This window comes from Schistosoma haematobium, chromosome 6 (genome assembly GCF_000699445.3).
Source record: "Schistosoma haematobium chromosome 6, whole genome shotgun sequence".
Taxonomy (NCBI): domain Eukaryota; kingdom Metazoa; phylum Platyhelminthes; class Trematoda; order Strigeidida; family Schistosomatidae; genus Schistosoma; species Schistosoma haematobium.
The window spans coordinates 8,316,378-8,332,519 of record NC_067201.1 but is presented as its reverse complement, the minus strand read 5'-3'; the positions used below and the strand labels follow the sequence as shown (position 1 = coordinate 8,332,519).

Genomic DNA, 16,142 nt, shown 5'->3' with positions numbered 1-16,142 from the left:
TCATCATCATCATCATCATCATCATCATCATCATCATCATCATCATCATCATCATCATCATCATCATCATCATCATCATCATCATCATCATCATCAATCATCATCATCATCATCATCATCATCATCATCATCATCATCATCATCATCATCATCATCATCATCATCATCATCATCATCATCATCATCATCATCATCATCATCATCATCATCATCATCATCATCATCATCATCATCATCATCATCATCATCATCATCATCATCATCATCATCATCATCATCATCATCATCATCATCATCATCATCATCATCATCATCATCATCATCATCATCATCATCATCATCCATCATCATCATCATCATCATCATCATCATCATCATCATCATCATCATCATCATCATCATCATCATCATCATCATCATCATCATCATCATCATCATCATCATCATCATCATCATCATCATCATCATCATCATCATCATCACACATCATCATCATCATCATCATCATCATCATCATCATCATCATCATCATCATCATCATCATCATCATCATCATCATCATCATCATCATCATCATCATCATCATCATCATCATCATCATCATCATCATCATCATCATCATCATCATCATCATCATCATCATCATCATCATCATCATCACATCATCATCATCATCATCATCATCATCATCATCATCATCATCATCATCATCATCATCATCATCATCATCATCATCATCATCATCATCATCATCATCATCATCATCATCATCATCATCATCATCATCATCATCATCATCATCATCATCATCATCATCATCATCATCATCATCATCATCATCATCATCATCATCATCATCATCATCATCATCATCATCATCATCATCATATTAAACTGATAAACACACAACAATGCTATTACTACTCAACAATCTTTTTAAGCACAGTCAAACTATTTACTATCGAGTGTCATTCAAATTTTGACAAGTTCGAAACAATCACTAAACGACAAATACAAATGAGTGAATTCTACTATAGAATCAATTATTCACAAAATATATTGTATTGTATTATTGGATGAGTAATTAATTGTTGAATGTCAGAGTTTATATGTAGGATCACAGTTGAAGTTTACAATAAGAAATTAGTATTTCTAAATAGTATCTCCCAAATATAAGTCCTACTCCTAACCCTAACTCTAATCCAAACTCCAAACTCAATTACCACATTACTATTAACCCTCAACCCTATTCCTAATCTTCACTCAATTACTTACCATGATCTTTACTCAATCGTTATCATTATTCAAAACTAAACTTCTTTCTGTAATTCGAACTTGTGACTCATTACAGTGAAATATCACATGATTTTGTGTTTTTTTCTGTACTTACGCAACATCATTCTATTCTCACATTTACACGTGAATGTTTACCACGGAATCCAATATACTGTAAATACTTGGTGATCGTTTCTTCATCAAAAGTGGTTGCTATACGGTTCATCGTCATTAACCAATTTTGATAATCCTGGTTCGACAACTGTGATTGTAGATTGGTAGAACTATCATGAGGTTGAAGTGACTTTCTTGATTCTGATTGTTTCAGCAATATGTCCCATACTAGGACGAAAGTGCCGTCTAGTGCTTCCAAGTTTTTAACGATGGTCTAACATTCATCGATTCATCGTCTCATTGAAAAACTTAACAGTCTCTACAATCCCACACTGATAATTACCATGTGTTTACTAGGACTGGAAATTTAAGATGATCTGTAATTTATTATTTCTATTATGGACATTGTTTGATTTCTGATTAGTAAATAAATTTGTCTTCTTTTAAATTAGTATATTCTTCTTTTCATTAAGATGATAATCTTATTCCAATGTAATTATTACCAGTTATCAATTATTCCATAGTCATAGTTAGCAGCAATATTGGTAGCAGTAATCAGTGTTGTGTTTATTATTATTAGTGACTTTATTCAATATTATATTTTTGGTACAATATAGATTACTCAGCACTAAGTATTTCAACGAGTTTCCATTTCTTACTTCTTGGTCGATCCTGACTACAAGTTTCGAGTGGTCGCCAATTAGAAATTAGCAGTTCAAGAATTGACATCTGAATAATGTACATTCTTTTCGCTGCATATTATCAACAACCACGATGTCTCTGATTGAGCCTTTTGTCACTTGTACAACGAAAGGTTGTATACATTTCAGAAACTCACCTTAATAGGTTATGCGATCAATAAACATAATAATGTGTTAAAACAAGCAAAGAAATAGATAACTTGTTGAAATATCTAGATGACAAAAACAGGTAGCTCATATATTCCAGCAGACCACCAGTTAAATCATAACACTGACGTATATAATCTTATTTCAACTCATGAAATTAAATGATACATAATACGAAAGTTAATTGGAATAAAAATATGCAATGTAAATCTCGTTTGTTATAAATAACAATAATTAGGAGTATAAGCAAAGATGGATAATGGCTAGCAGTGGAATCCAGTTTGACGCGCGTTTCATACTACTTGGGACTCGTCAACTGGATGTACCTGCATCTCAGAGTTGATGTCCACTCTGCGACTCAAACCTAGTACCGTTCGCTTCAAACGCCTTCGCGTTATCCATTTAGCTACTGAGTCCTGATAGCCACTTACTAGTGCAATGGGGTGAAGTTGAAATTCACTTGGTATTGTTTATTTGAATCTTCCGATTGATATTTAAGACTGCAATTGATCAGTCTCTTATTGGTTTATGTGCATACTGCTCGTATTGCCTCGATATTGCCTTAATTCACAAGAATTATAAGCAGGAGTTATTTCCTTCTATTTTTTTTATAAAAAAGATTATTTAAATAAGGAAAGAACGAGAATGTTTCTAGATGATTAGAAGGGATCTATTTTGTGCTTTGATCGCAATTCTCTCCATATCTGCCATACGGTAAATATTAATCCTTGTTTGAAAATTTAACAAGTGAATTATTTATTAAGTGATTATAGGTGGTCAACAAGAAAATCTGTATGGCATAAGTATAAGGTCATTTGATTCATGTTAGCAAGGTGTATCTGTAATCTTTAGAAATCTGATATTCTACAGGGGGTTCGAACTTGGGTTATTGAGTTTCATAACTCTACCTGTTATCAATGAGTTATTGTGACTTTATCTGACTTCCTATAGGACTGAGATGTACTTATAATTGATTTCAGTTTAGCCGATAGAATTTGATTAGCATTAAGGCACTAGACAAACATGACATTGATCATTACTTCAATTAAAAACTTTATTACAGCTTCAATATTTCAACTATCTACCGTTTATTTAAATTGGATCATGGTAAGCAGTAGAAGGTAATACATATTTTTCATCTTATTTACGACTCCCGATGTTGATGTTCACAACGGAATTTGAACCTAGTATATTATCTGTAAATTTGAATATCAATGGGTTATTCATAGAACTATGGAATTCAGGCAATTCATTTTCTAAAATTCTCATACACAATAATATTTGAAATTAACTAGACGTATAAGTTTGTATATATGTAGTCGTTAAGAGAAAGTATTGAAACAATGGTGAAAACATAATATAGGAATAATTCAATTAAAGTAAAAAAGAAAGCAACTTTTGGATTTTTGATTGAGATCATGAACCGATTGATGTTAGACCATCACTGAAAATATGGAAATACTGGACAGTCGTTTCGTCCTATTGTGGGACTCCTCAATAGTGCTCATCCACGATCTCACTCGCAGCATTCTAACCTAGGGCCTTCAGTCTCACGCGCGAACGCTCAACCTCTAGACCACTGAGTCGGCATCCAACAGTTTTTGTCCGAAATTGGAATACCACGTAATATAATCGGTAGAAATACATTTGTATATACTACTCAAAACGTTTAAAATAATAGTGAAACATCAATTTTGGCTGCCATAGAGGAAAAAATTGATGGTATTAAATATAACAAATGCTGAATTCTGTCTCTACAAATTGTAAATAAAAGACAAATCGATAATATCCCTAATTTCTAATCATAAACACTTAATCCTGAAACAAACCTTAATTTGGTGACATCACATCTTATGGATGAGCTATTCAGGTAGCTCCGTTTTCATTTTTGTGCGAAATTAATTCATCTATAAGGCTTCAGACCACTCTTGTATCACAGCTGACATCATTTTGTGATGAATACCCTGACCCTTATTCTAAACCATTTATCCTTAACCTAACTACCTAAAAAAAAACAAAATTTTGATCCTGTAACCTAGCAAACATGGATATTATAAATTGTCTTATAAGTAGTACTGTATTGTGTGAATGTGTTATTAAATGTTCTTTTTTTAGGCTACCGGACTTTATTTCTATTATTTTATCATAAAGTAAAGTGAATCTTCATCGAAGTAGGTGGTTGGGACATGTGTTACGTATGACTGACCAATTCCTACCTCGATAAGCAATTTTTACTGGTGTAGACATAGGTTAGAAGAAAACTAAGAGCAGCCAAACTAAGAAATGACATTAGACCATTAGGTCATCAACTGTTAAATTGAGCGATGTTGGTAGACGTCGATTATTTAGTTGTAGTCTGCGCGATAATCGGAACCAGAGGTTAGAGACGTTGGATAAGTCTTAGAATCACTTCCAGTCTCTCAGATGTATTCACTCTGTATCTTCATCTAGATTTTGAATTTTATTATTGCTTTATCCATACTTTTTCATTTTGTCTTTTCGAATCATATTCTCAGTGCCTAGTCATTCTAATTATCACTGCTGGTTTAATAGTTTGATTTATTTGCTATTCATCTTGTTGATTTATTCTGATATGATAATTCAGGGTAACGCATCTTTGTAACAGGCTTTATTTTGATTATTCCTCATTAAGTGACTTTACAAAGACCAAGATTTTGTTGAAATTTGTGATGTATTTTGAAATGTTTACTATTAAATTATTGTTTACCATATATTTTAGTTAAAGAAATTTTATGTAGATTGGTTGGTCTCAGCTGGGTTAATATTAAACGAAGAGGAAAAACGGTGCTTTGTTTTGTGGTTGTTTGAGTCTACTACTGCTATATAAAATTTTTATATGCAAGGTCAAACCAGCTAATCGAATGAGAACACCAAGAGTAAGAAGGAAGTTTTACTGTATATGATCGAATTTAGAATATATGCGCATCCATTCCATCAGCTAATGATGTGTCCCTCCTCAGAAAACAAAGCTAAATCTTGGCCATAGTATTGAGCTTATTATTTAGCTTAGGTATGATTGACCCAACCTACTAAATGGATGGCTGGTTCACCTTAGTATGGGGCACCTCATCAATGTGTACTTACGATCCGCTAGGATCTTCAGGGCTTGACTAGAATGAAGTCCGATTGTTCGGTTTCGACTACAACCAACATGTGATATGGTGTGACATTAATTTAATATCATTTGGACCAAAACTTTATCTCGTGATGTGTCTGGAGAGCTGATTATTGTCATTTATTTGAAGAAGATTCATAGAAATTTGTCCTGGGCTAGATTCTTGAAGGTGCCATAGATGTGCACTGAATAAAATTACCGTACTGTGATGGAACAAACGTTCAGTGCTACCTGGTTTTTAATGATACCCCAACTAAGATCAGTTTGAGACGAATGCAATTTATAAGGTTATGATATATGTATATGTCCTTTTTAGGCGAATGCAGTAAAACAATAAGAAAGCTTTAAAAAACGTGAAAGTTTATTTTATTTTGTTTAGCTAGTTAATGTAGGTAGTTTTCAGTCAACAGAAAAAGTATTACTAATTTAGAAGTGACAGGGTAATAAAAGGTCAACATATGTTTTCTGCTTCTTTCCTAAGATGGACTACATATATATCTGTTAATTTTGATTCTACGATTATTTGACATGTCTATCTTGATGATTTTGATACAAGATACTGAGTAGAACATCTCATTTCTTGCAGTCTAGTTAGTTGTTGATGACTAACTCATCCGTCCAAAAGCAACATACTTGTGTTATCTTAGACGCCTGAAATTCTTGGGTATGATCCCTGGTAGTGTCGTGTGTGAGTACTTCCGAGTAGTCTCAGATTAGGATTAAATAGTTGATCAGTCACTTTCTGGTTTCCAAATAGTTGTCTAACTAAAGTCAGTTCATGATTTCAAATAACATAAGCGTAAGCAATTGTCTGTGACCACTTGGTTTTTAACTATTTCAACTGTCCCTCCACAAACCTGACATCATAAAATAATATAACGCTTATAAATTACCATGTATCTTTATTGCTATAACATAAAGCCAAGATCAGTGATCAATGTAATCAAATGAAGCGGAATTATTCAACTTATTTACATATTTCATTCAATAAACTGATGAATAACCAGATCTTTTTAAACAAATTTGCTAATGATTACAAATTCCATGTTCAATAATTAGCAACGATAGAAACAACAGTAACAACGAAGTACAATAGTTGGCTAAATTCAATTGGAAAATCTTTTAAATCTAATCTCTTAATTTTAGTCAACAAAACAACAAATTGCCAATCATTTTTACTTTATTCACTAATAAATTTACTCTTGATCACAAGTACAGAAAAATAATAAAGCAGGGTGAAATAAAATTATGAATAACAGCTGTCAGTCAAAGATATATATATATATATATATATATATATATACTTGTACTATGCTGTTTGGTATAGATTTGAGGGGAAACAGTCCAATGCCGTACAGATTGTAGGTAAAGAATTTATTTATTATTAAAAAGATCCTAGATAGGTATGTGGACAAAACGTTTTAGGGTTTACATCAACAGCTCACCTTAGCTATAGAACAATAGAAAACAACGAGGCATTGGACAGCTGTTTCGTCCTGACATGGGACTCCGCGGCAGTGTGTACCCACCAACCGGCTAGAGAAGGAATCCATAGCCTTCAGGTGTCAGGGATATTCCTTAATTTATAATATATATATTCGCTGACGAAAAGGGATACTATGGAAGTAAGACTGATCGTCAACATTTACGGATCATAGAAGCTAGCTAATCACTATCGAGAAACGCTTTCAAATAATATTCCGGAGTTGAATGGATATAAGACAGAAGTATGCAGTCCACAACAATGTGACTATCTGTATGTCTGAAGTTCCTATTTTCGACCCCTATTAGGTTGGTGGCTGAGGACTGGTGAGAAGTCTTATAATGGAACGAAACAACCCTTCTGTCCTTTCTAGCTTTCAGTAGCTGTTTAACCACGATCATTCCATGATATAGGACTTCAACTTTAGCAAACTCCATAACATTTTGTAATCAGAAATTTTATGTTTATACAATTCATTTGTTTATAATTCTGTCAGTATATAGGTGTGTATTATAGCATAGTTTGGAATAATAGTAGTTACCGAATATTTCCTTAATTTTCATTTGTTCCCCAACTAATTGTATCAGTCAGTGTTTTTAATTACAAAAACAGTTTCTACAGATTCTTCGGATATTAGATGAATCAAGAGTATGTCATACACACAAGAAATTGACTACTACTACTACTATTACTACTACTGATAATAATAATAATCTTAAAGGGAAAAGGGTAAAGTGTACATGGAATCCAACTGATTTTTCATTTACATTTAAATCAGTAAACATCATGATGACCAATTATTCCATTCAAATTTTCTTTCTTAGTGAGAAACATAATGCAAACATAGCAAATGAAGAAAAGGAAACAGAAAATGCAATAAATTATTGTAAAAACGTTCATTTCAGTAACTTCTTGTCCTATTAATTATCACTTGTCGATTACTAGGTCATTCTTTATATTAGTAGTAGTTGGCTGTAGTAAATTATTGACAGAACAAAATGAAATACATAACTGGTTTTAGAAAATTCAGTGGATACTAGTTGAGGTTTTCGTTTGGATTTACATCCCGTACCATTGAAATGTAAGTATTACTGGAGAGACTCAATGGATACCACTTGTTAAGGATCGTATGCCATATCAAGGTCATAAGGTTAGTTGGAATTATAAATGAGACATGATGGTGGAGATAGTCAATTATGGTTCAAGTCAAGATCTCTGACTGTATGTTGTTGTCTGCATCAGACAGATAAATGTACAAACGATAATGAATTAGACGCCTGTTCATGAGTTTTATAAACTACAGCTTCCTATTAATTTGCCAGTCTCTTCATTCTTGTTGGTGGTTACACAAGCGTATATATCTACAACAGACATCGAGATTCGTAATAGACTTTTCAACAGTAAGCACCTACGAGTAGGTCATAAGCTGAACCTTTTGAATCGCATGACGGGTTGACTTAGAATTCCAGCTATTTTTTTTTCAAAATCAATTACTCAAACATAATGTCAAGCACAAAATATGAAATTAATTGTCATCACTGTGAAATGACTTATGAAAATAGTCATTAGTAACATAACTGAGATTTACACTTAACCTTAAAACATTTCAGTTGATGCCAATCTTAGGTCACCTCAGTGAATTTCTTGAGAAACGATAGAGATCACTAAAGATCTAGTTGAAAACAATATTGTTCAGTTATATGTGTTGATTTAATTTTCACCGTGGGAACCCTTGAAGTTAAGTGTTATAGACTGACCACATTTCTGTAATAATGTCAAAAATATGTCTAGGGATGTAGGATAGTATTGTCGTATTTTTAAAATTTATGTTTACTGAAAAGTTAGCGATTTTAGTTGGTTTTTTTTCATAGATTCGCCAAAGTTGCTGATATTTGACCACTAGTTCGACAATTGAATTAAGACTTTTCTCCTTATCAGAGGATTGGACCAGCGACACCTAGCGATATTACTAATACTACTCAGAAGCTAGGTGGCCACGTCATTATCTATGATCCCATGCGGCCAGGGCTTGACTCTTCAAGGATTTCTAGTAACTTCAAAGTCCTGAGGTGCATATCAATATGGAATGACTTTCATAGGGTAAAAGCACAAATAAAGAAGAGCCAATCAGAGTCGAAGAAACCGTTATGTTTTTTTTTCCCGAAATTCAAATATCACTTATAACAATCAGTAGATAAGTTTTTGTATACTACTTGAAACGGTTAAAGTGACAACAGAAAATCACTTACTGCAACTTCAGATTATAAATGGTAGTGTTAAACATATCCAGTATTTAATTCTGTCTCCTTAGATTGTGTATAACAGGTAAATTAACACTATCCTTAAATACAAAACTAAACTCTTTATCATGAAACAAACATTAACCTCGTGACATCAGGTTTTATAGATGAACTAATCAGATAGTGCCCCTCTTATTTTTATGTAAAATTCATTCACTTATATGGTTACGGAGCACATTTACATTATAGTTAATATCATTTCGTGAATAAATACTCAAACCCAAATCCTTAATCCTTAATCTAAATACTTAACTTTAATCAGTAACGATATGAGACTATTCAAAATCTATTCGGATTGTTTAAAGAGCCCGAGATGGACAATTTTTATGCTTAAAGATGACTTTAAGGGTAATTGTTTTTTCATTCATAGTCAGAGTAAACTGTGGAGGCTTTTCATAGATTCTGTCAATAGGTAAAATCTGTTTACAATTTGTAATGTCATTGTTATATTTTCTAACAACTAACTATTTACAAAAACTATTTTGTGTTCGATGGAGAACTGTCTTGACATGTTTCACTTTTGTTTTGAACTCATTCCTATACTGTATGCCTGCTATTTATCGAACCATGCTGAACAAGAATGTTAACTGTGGACCGCACACCGACGAATTTTACAGAAGAAAATATTATCTGGTATTTAAACGATGATAGAATACTGAGATCAACATTCACGTGTGAATGTGAGAATCGAATAATGTTGCGTAAGTGTAAAGATAACACGAAATCATGTGATATTTCTCTGTAATGAGTCACAAGTTCGAATTACAGAAAGAAGTTTAGTTTTGAATAATGATAACGATTGAGTAAAGATCATGGTAAGTAATTGAGTGAAGATTAGGAATAGGGTTGAGGGTTAATAGTAATGTGGTAATTGAGTTTGGAGTTTGGATTAGAGTTAGGGTTAGGAGTAGGACTTATATTTGGGAGATACTATTTAGAAATACTAATTTCTCATTGTAAACTTCAACTGTGATCCTACATATAAACTCTGACATTCAACAATTAATTACTCATCCAATAATACAAAACAATATACTTAGTGAATTATTGATTCTATAGTAGAATTCACTCATTTGTATTTGTCGTTTAGTGATTGTTTCGAACTTGTCAAAATTTGAATGACACTCGATAGTAAATAGTTTGACTGTGCTTAAAAAGATTGTTGAGTAGTAATAGCATTGTTGTGTGTTTATCAGTTTAATATGATGATGATGATGATGATTGAATAGAGTTTCTATTGTCTACAATAAATGTGTTTAAGTGTCGTGAAAATGAAGTGAATTGAAGAATGAAAATAGTGTATGATGACCAGTTTACAGTTATTTTAACATAACTTCATTTGTATATTTTACCTCACACTTCAACTCGTATCCCACATCATCAACCTTGTCATGGTTGATATGTCAACTAAAATGGACTTACTTTGAGTATTGATGTACTCATCAGATGTGGTAAGTTTCTTAACTGAACACAAAAAATATGTGTTCACTTCTTTGTAATTCTATGAATACTCACTTGAATATCCCGAAACTCTCCATAAAATAAACAAGTGACTCAACAGTGAATGAATCATTATTGTTAGTTTGAGGAATTTCTTTGAACAACTGTTCAGAACATTTCAAATCACATGGTGAATATTGAAACGTATGATTGATGTATTAAATGATTTTCAGTTGAAAATCGAAACAGAAATGAATCTCGAATGAGTTAACTCCAACCGATCGTAATTTCGATAGTGAAATTAACACTGATCTGAAAAGTTTGATGAATGAATAATATCACTATGTATTATTCTCTACATGATACTCAGTTGTTTAATAAATTGAGTCAACTCAACTTGATCGCATAGTAGATCGAGGACATATTGTAAATAAGATGTAAGTGTGATCGAGATGTTATGAATCAGTGTATTACTCACATATAGCATAGATCACTGTTATTATGTCGATATTTGAGTCAGTGTGAACACTGGAAACCACGTTTATTCTACAAACAGTTTTATTTCTCTCCTAACAATAACGCCTCTTACATGTAACAACTTTGATCAAGCATTAGAATAGGTAAGAGTGATTGAATGAGATTGTAGATTACAACACATTTTCAAGTTGAAACTAATCTCTTTGAAGTCACTATTCTCCTCCAATCCATTTTTATTATAAACTTGATTATTCAATATGATCATTCATTTATCACAAACAAGATACGAACAATTCTGATAGACTAGACAAACATGACATTTATCACTAATCAATATATAGACAATTATATAAAACAAGAATTTTCGGTTCGATAATTCCACACCCAAAATCTAATGTCATATTGATTGTTTAATTATTAAATATTAGTGTATAACAAAAATTATATTTTACTTTCTTTGTATCCAACGTAAAATTAATAGTAAAATCTATGTAAACTCTGGTATTTGACTCTTCTTAACTGTTCGCATTCCAGTTCGTATATGTACCAAAAGAAGAAATCTTAAATTAAGATTGGTGTTCGTGTGACTTTTTTTAAACCACTATCAGTTAACCTTTATCAAATGGATCAAGATTGAAAATATTAATTTTGTGAAAACTTTCGTCCGCTTTTTTTCTTTCTTCCTCATTTTGTTCTTTGTTGTTGTTGTTGTTGTTGTGAAATGCACATTCCACCGGTATGTCCTTTCTGTCACTTTTTTTAAAACCAGATTTTTTCATTGTGAAAATTGAATTTCTCCATGGCATTTAAAATACAAAAATAAGTGTCATTGATCAGTTTAGTTTAGTTTGTTTTTTCGGTGTGATTTACTGAAAGTACACATATTTTAATAATGTTTTATTCAATTTAGTTGTTTTTCTCTTCGAAATATTCAATTGAAGAAAAGAATTGGTGGGTTGGAATGTGTATTCTCAAGTAAAACATGATAATATGTCTGATAATGACAAAGAGATTTGATGGGATAATTTAAAAAATAAACTTCTTTCTGCCTAAATAACTAACTAAATAACATGACACTTGTACATTTATCTAGAACATAGATCAGGAAGGAATAGTGTGGAGGAGTATGACGCTGTTGTAGGTATTTTCAATTGAATTCTGATCAATTTTATTTGAGATATGTATATTCTGTGACGATTACCTCGATATAGCAGTTATATAATAGATGGAATGTGGTTATCAGTGGAGTGTAAGTCAGGCATTTATTTTCTTTTGTGGTACTCGTCAACTGACTTTTAATACTCATCTTGGAACCTCTAATTCTACTATTAGCCACAATTGCATAAAAATGTTGATAAATTGGCTATAATGGGACAACTTGTCCAGGATGCATTTGTGCCCACTGACACTAATCAAATGAAATCGATAATAGCAATAACGGGACTATTCAAACCTATACTAATTATGATGCAAAAATTATACCCACTGAACAAGTTAGTGGCTATTTGGACTTAGTAGCCCAGTGTATAACGTATGTGAAGCACATGTTTGAGTCCTGGGGTGAACATAAACCCTGAGATGCACGTACACCCGGCTGATTAGTCTCACGTTAAACGAAATCAACATCCTGGACATTGTTTCTAGCAAAATTCTGTCTATTCTTTAGAAAATTGTAGGAGAATGTTGTGACCATATGGATAGATTAGAATTGAACGAACAAAGACTCCCACTTTCGTTGTACTTTGTGTTATACACTGTCAGCAGAGATATGTATATAACTTGTTGTTTATGTGGAACACATCCTTGCCTTTCAAAACTCTGTTGTAAGATGTCTCACTGTAAACTACATTTCTATTGTTGTGCGTTTCATCCCAAAATTTCACAATCAGTATCTCGTATAAGTGTTGAAAATAGATATTCTCTGTCGAGGTAAGGAATGTTACACACATTGAGTATACAGATAAAATAAATGATATTCAAGCTGTGCTTAACCAGTTCACGACCAATTTTCTTAAGTAAAGTGAATATTTGAATTATTTACACAACTGATACGGACAATTAGTGAGGTCTTTTTTGAATACATCTATTTTTATTAGTTTTTTTTCCATTGAATGTTTCATCAATCTCCATACTGACTCGTCATGATGGAAATATGAGTTATATATGTTAAGAGTACCCAAAAAATTTTGGGAAAGTCCTCAAAAGCTTGTTAAAAGCTTAAAATACTTCATCCAACTATAGTTCGCTGCACATTTCTGGGAGAACTCCGTAAAAACAGTGAATTTTGTATCATATATCTATTTTGTTAACAATTTTGGCGCATTTCTAGAAGCCTATTTAACATCATGGTCACATGCAAGCCCATAAATATCCCTGTCTTCCTTGATTAAATAACGTTGAAAATAAAGATTCTTCTCATACTTCCCTCTTTTTATCTTCTGTTTAGCGCTCCAACGCAAAAAAATTTCTTCGAGAGCAGCAAGAGTTTAGAAATACTGAGTCAAGTATTCAAATACCAGACTTATAGGATGAAATGTATTGGTCAAATTTTGTAGTTTAGTTAAAAAAATTGAACCACCCCAATTTCAAGAGATAAACTATTATCCAAAGGATTACGTAATTTATTATGAAAATAAAAATGTCGTTTATACACAAAATATGCTATGCAGTTCACCCATTTTGTATTCAAATGATGCCCATCAAAAGTAATCAATATTCACGGGTACGGAGAATATATGCTGTGAAATGTACAAATGGTTGATCATCAAGTAATGACCGATGTCATATTTATCTAGCTTTTCAGCCCTAATCAAGTTCTATCAACCAAATTGAAATTTAGTCAACTAATCTAGATGACTCGAAACCATATGCGCTACATTTAGATGTCATGTGGGTTGGATATGTGGTAGGGTATGTTTTCCCCACACCATAGTGATTTATTCATTTCACATATTAAATATTATATAGTTTATGAATATACAACTAACCAGTTCATATCTTATATGATATGTGATATTATGGTACACTCCCAAACACTTCAGACAGCATTACTGTTGATGAAAAACAGTACAATTTTCCTTGTATTATTATTACTATGGTTTCGAATTATACTATGGTTACTTAAAATTGAATCTTGATCAATGTTTGTCGATATATGTACAACCTGAATGGGTCACTTCAATATTACCATTAGTCATGGGACAGGTGAACCCAACTGATAAGTCTCAAATTTGAACAGAATAATTATCCTAAAACTTTATTGTTAGCCACAGTTCAAAGTTTATTAATAGCATTTTATGTCAGAAGGAGTTTGTGGAGATTTTAGAAATTTCACAGATTGAAATCATGAGTCAATTGATACTAGACCACCATGGAAAACCTGGAAGCACTGGACAGCCGTTTCGTCCTAGTATGGGACTGCTCAGCAGTGCGCATCCACGATCCCGTCTCCCGAGACATTCGAACCCAGGACTTATCAGTCTCGCGCGCGCGACCGCTTAACCATTAGACCACTGAGCCGGCATCCAACGGCGTTAGTGTCTAACTTCAACCAATCCACCAAGTTGCGCCGCCGCACACCATTGTCTTCAGTGAGTTGATATCTCACAACAGACCTGGTTGAACTCCACTGGTTATGGCTTCTCACTAGAACTGCAGGAAATGCCTCTTGAAGTCAGTCACCAGTGAGCAGATGATTATTATCAGAAGGTGTTTTGTGGAGATTTTTACAAATTTCAATAGTTGAAATCATGAGTCAATTGAAGCTAGACCACCATGGAAAACCTGGAAGCAGTGGACGGCCGTTTCGTCCTAGTATGGGACTGCTCAGCAGTGCGCATCCACGATCCCGCACCCCGCGAGATTCGAACTCAGGACCTACCAGTCTCGCACCAGGCGCTTAACCAACTAGACCACTGAACCGGCATCTAACGGTGTTAATGTCTAACTTCAACCAATCCACGAAGTGAGAAGCCGTTACCAGTGGAGTTCAACCAGGTCCGTTGTGAGATATCAGCTCACTAAAGACAATGGTGTATGATGGCGCAACTTCGTGGATTGGTTGAAGTTAGACATTAACACCACTGGATGCCGGCTGGCTCAGTGGTCTAGTTGGTTAAGCGCCTGGTGCGAGACTGGTAGGTCCTGAGTTCGGATCTCGCGGGGTGCGGGATCGTGGGTGTGCACTGCTGAGGAGACCCGTACTAGGACGAAACGGCCGTCCAGTGTTTCCAGGTTTTCCACGATGATCTAGCTTCAATTGACTCATGATTTCAATCTGTGAAACATTTTATGTAATTATTAAAAAGCATTAAAATTATCTCATCAACACTGTGGTACAAATGCATTCAGTTTACAAGTCCTGAGTACGAAGAACCATGTGTACTTAAATTTCACTGTTAAATACAATCTATCCATTCTATAAAGATTACCAGAGTTGTTTTATTCTTCTATAGTATTAATGTCTAATGTTTTTCATTAAATAATACAGTATTTACTATAAGTAACTAAGAAATACCCACTGAATGCACAGTAGAAAAGAATATTATATATATACAAGTGGAGAATAACAATCTTCACTTACTCATTCATTCTATCTGTATTGATGATTAAGTTTGATTCAATGAAAAACAAATGAAAATCCGAAAACCATTCATTGTTCTAATCTTTCATAATAAATAATTGTAATAATCATATTAAGTAGACTTTTACTGATACAGTTGGCTATATCACCTGATTATCAACTTACCCAAAAATTGACTTTTAACCAATCATTTTCACTTATTATATGTGCAAGCACATACTTTGTACACACGTTAACCATCTACTAAATATAACCATTTGTAGGTGTATTTTTTGTCATGTGAAAAATCAATTAATTTTTTAATACAAAATATGACCCGGTTTGACTTAATTGTTGATAAATAAAACCCTCTATCTATCTATCTATCTATCTATCTATCTATCTATCTATCTATCTATCTATCTATCTATCTATCTATCTATCTATCTATCTATCTATCTATCTATCTATCTATCTATCTATCTATCTATCTATCTATCTATCTATC

At 33.0% G+C, this 16,142-nt stretch overlaps 1 protein-coding gene across 1 annotated transcript in view; it reads right to left on the bottom strand.

Moving 5' to 3' along the window:
- The window catches only part of EFCAB9 (EF-hand calcium-binding domain-containing protein 9), a 36,828-nt gene extending 21,078 nt beyond the window's left edge, over positions 1–15,750 (bottom strand). The window contains exon 1 of the mRNA XM_035733548.2: positions 15,656–15,750. The gene's annotated coding sequence lies outside the window, so the exon portion shown is untranslated. The remainder of the gene's footprint in view (positions 1–15,655) is intronic.
- Between the last annotated feature and the right edge of the window lie 392 nt (positions 15,751–16,142).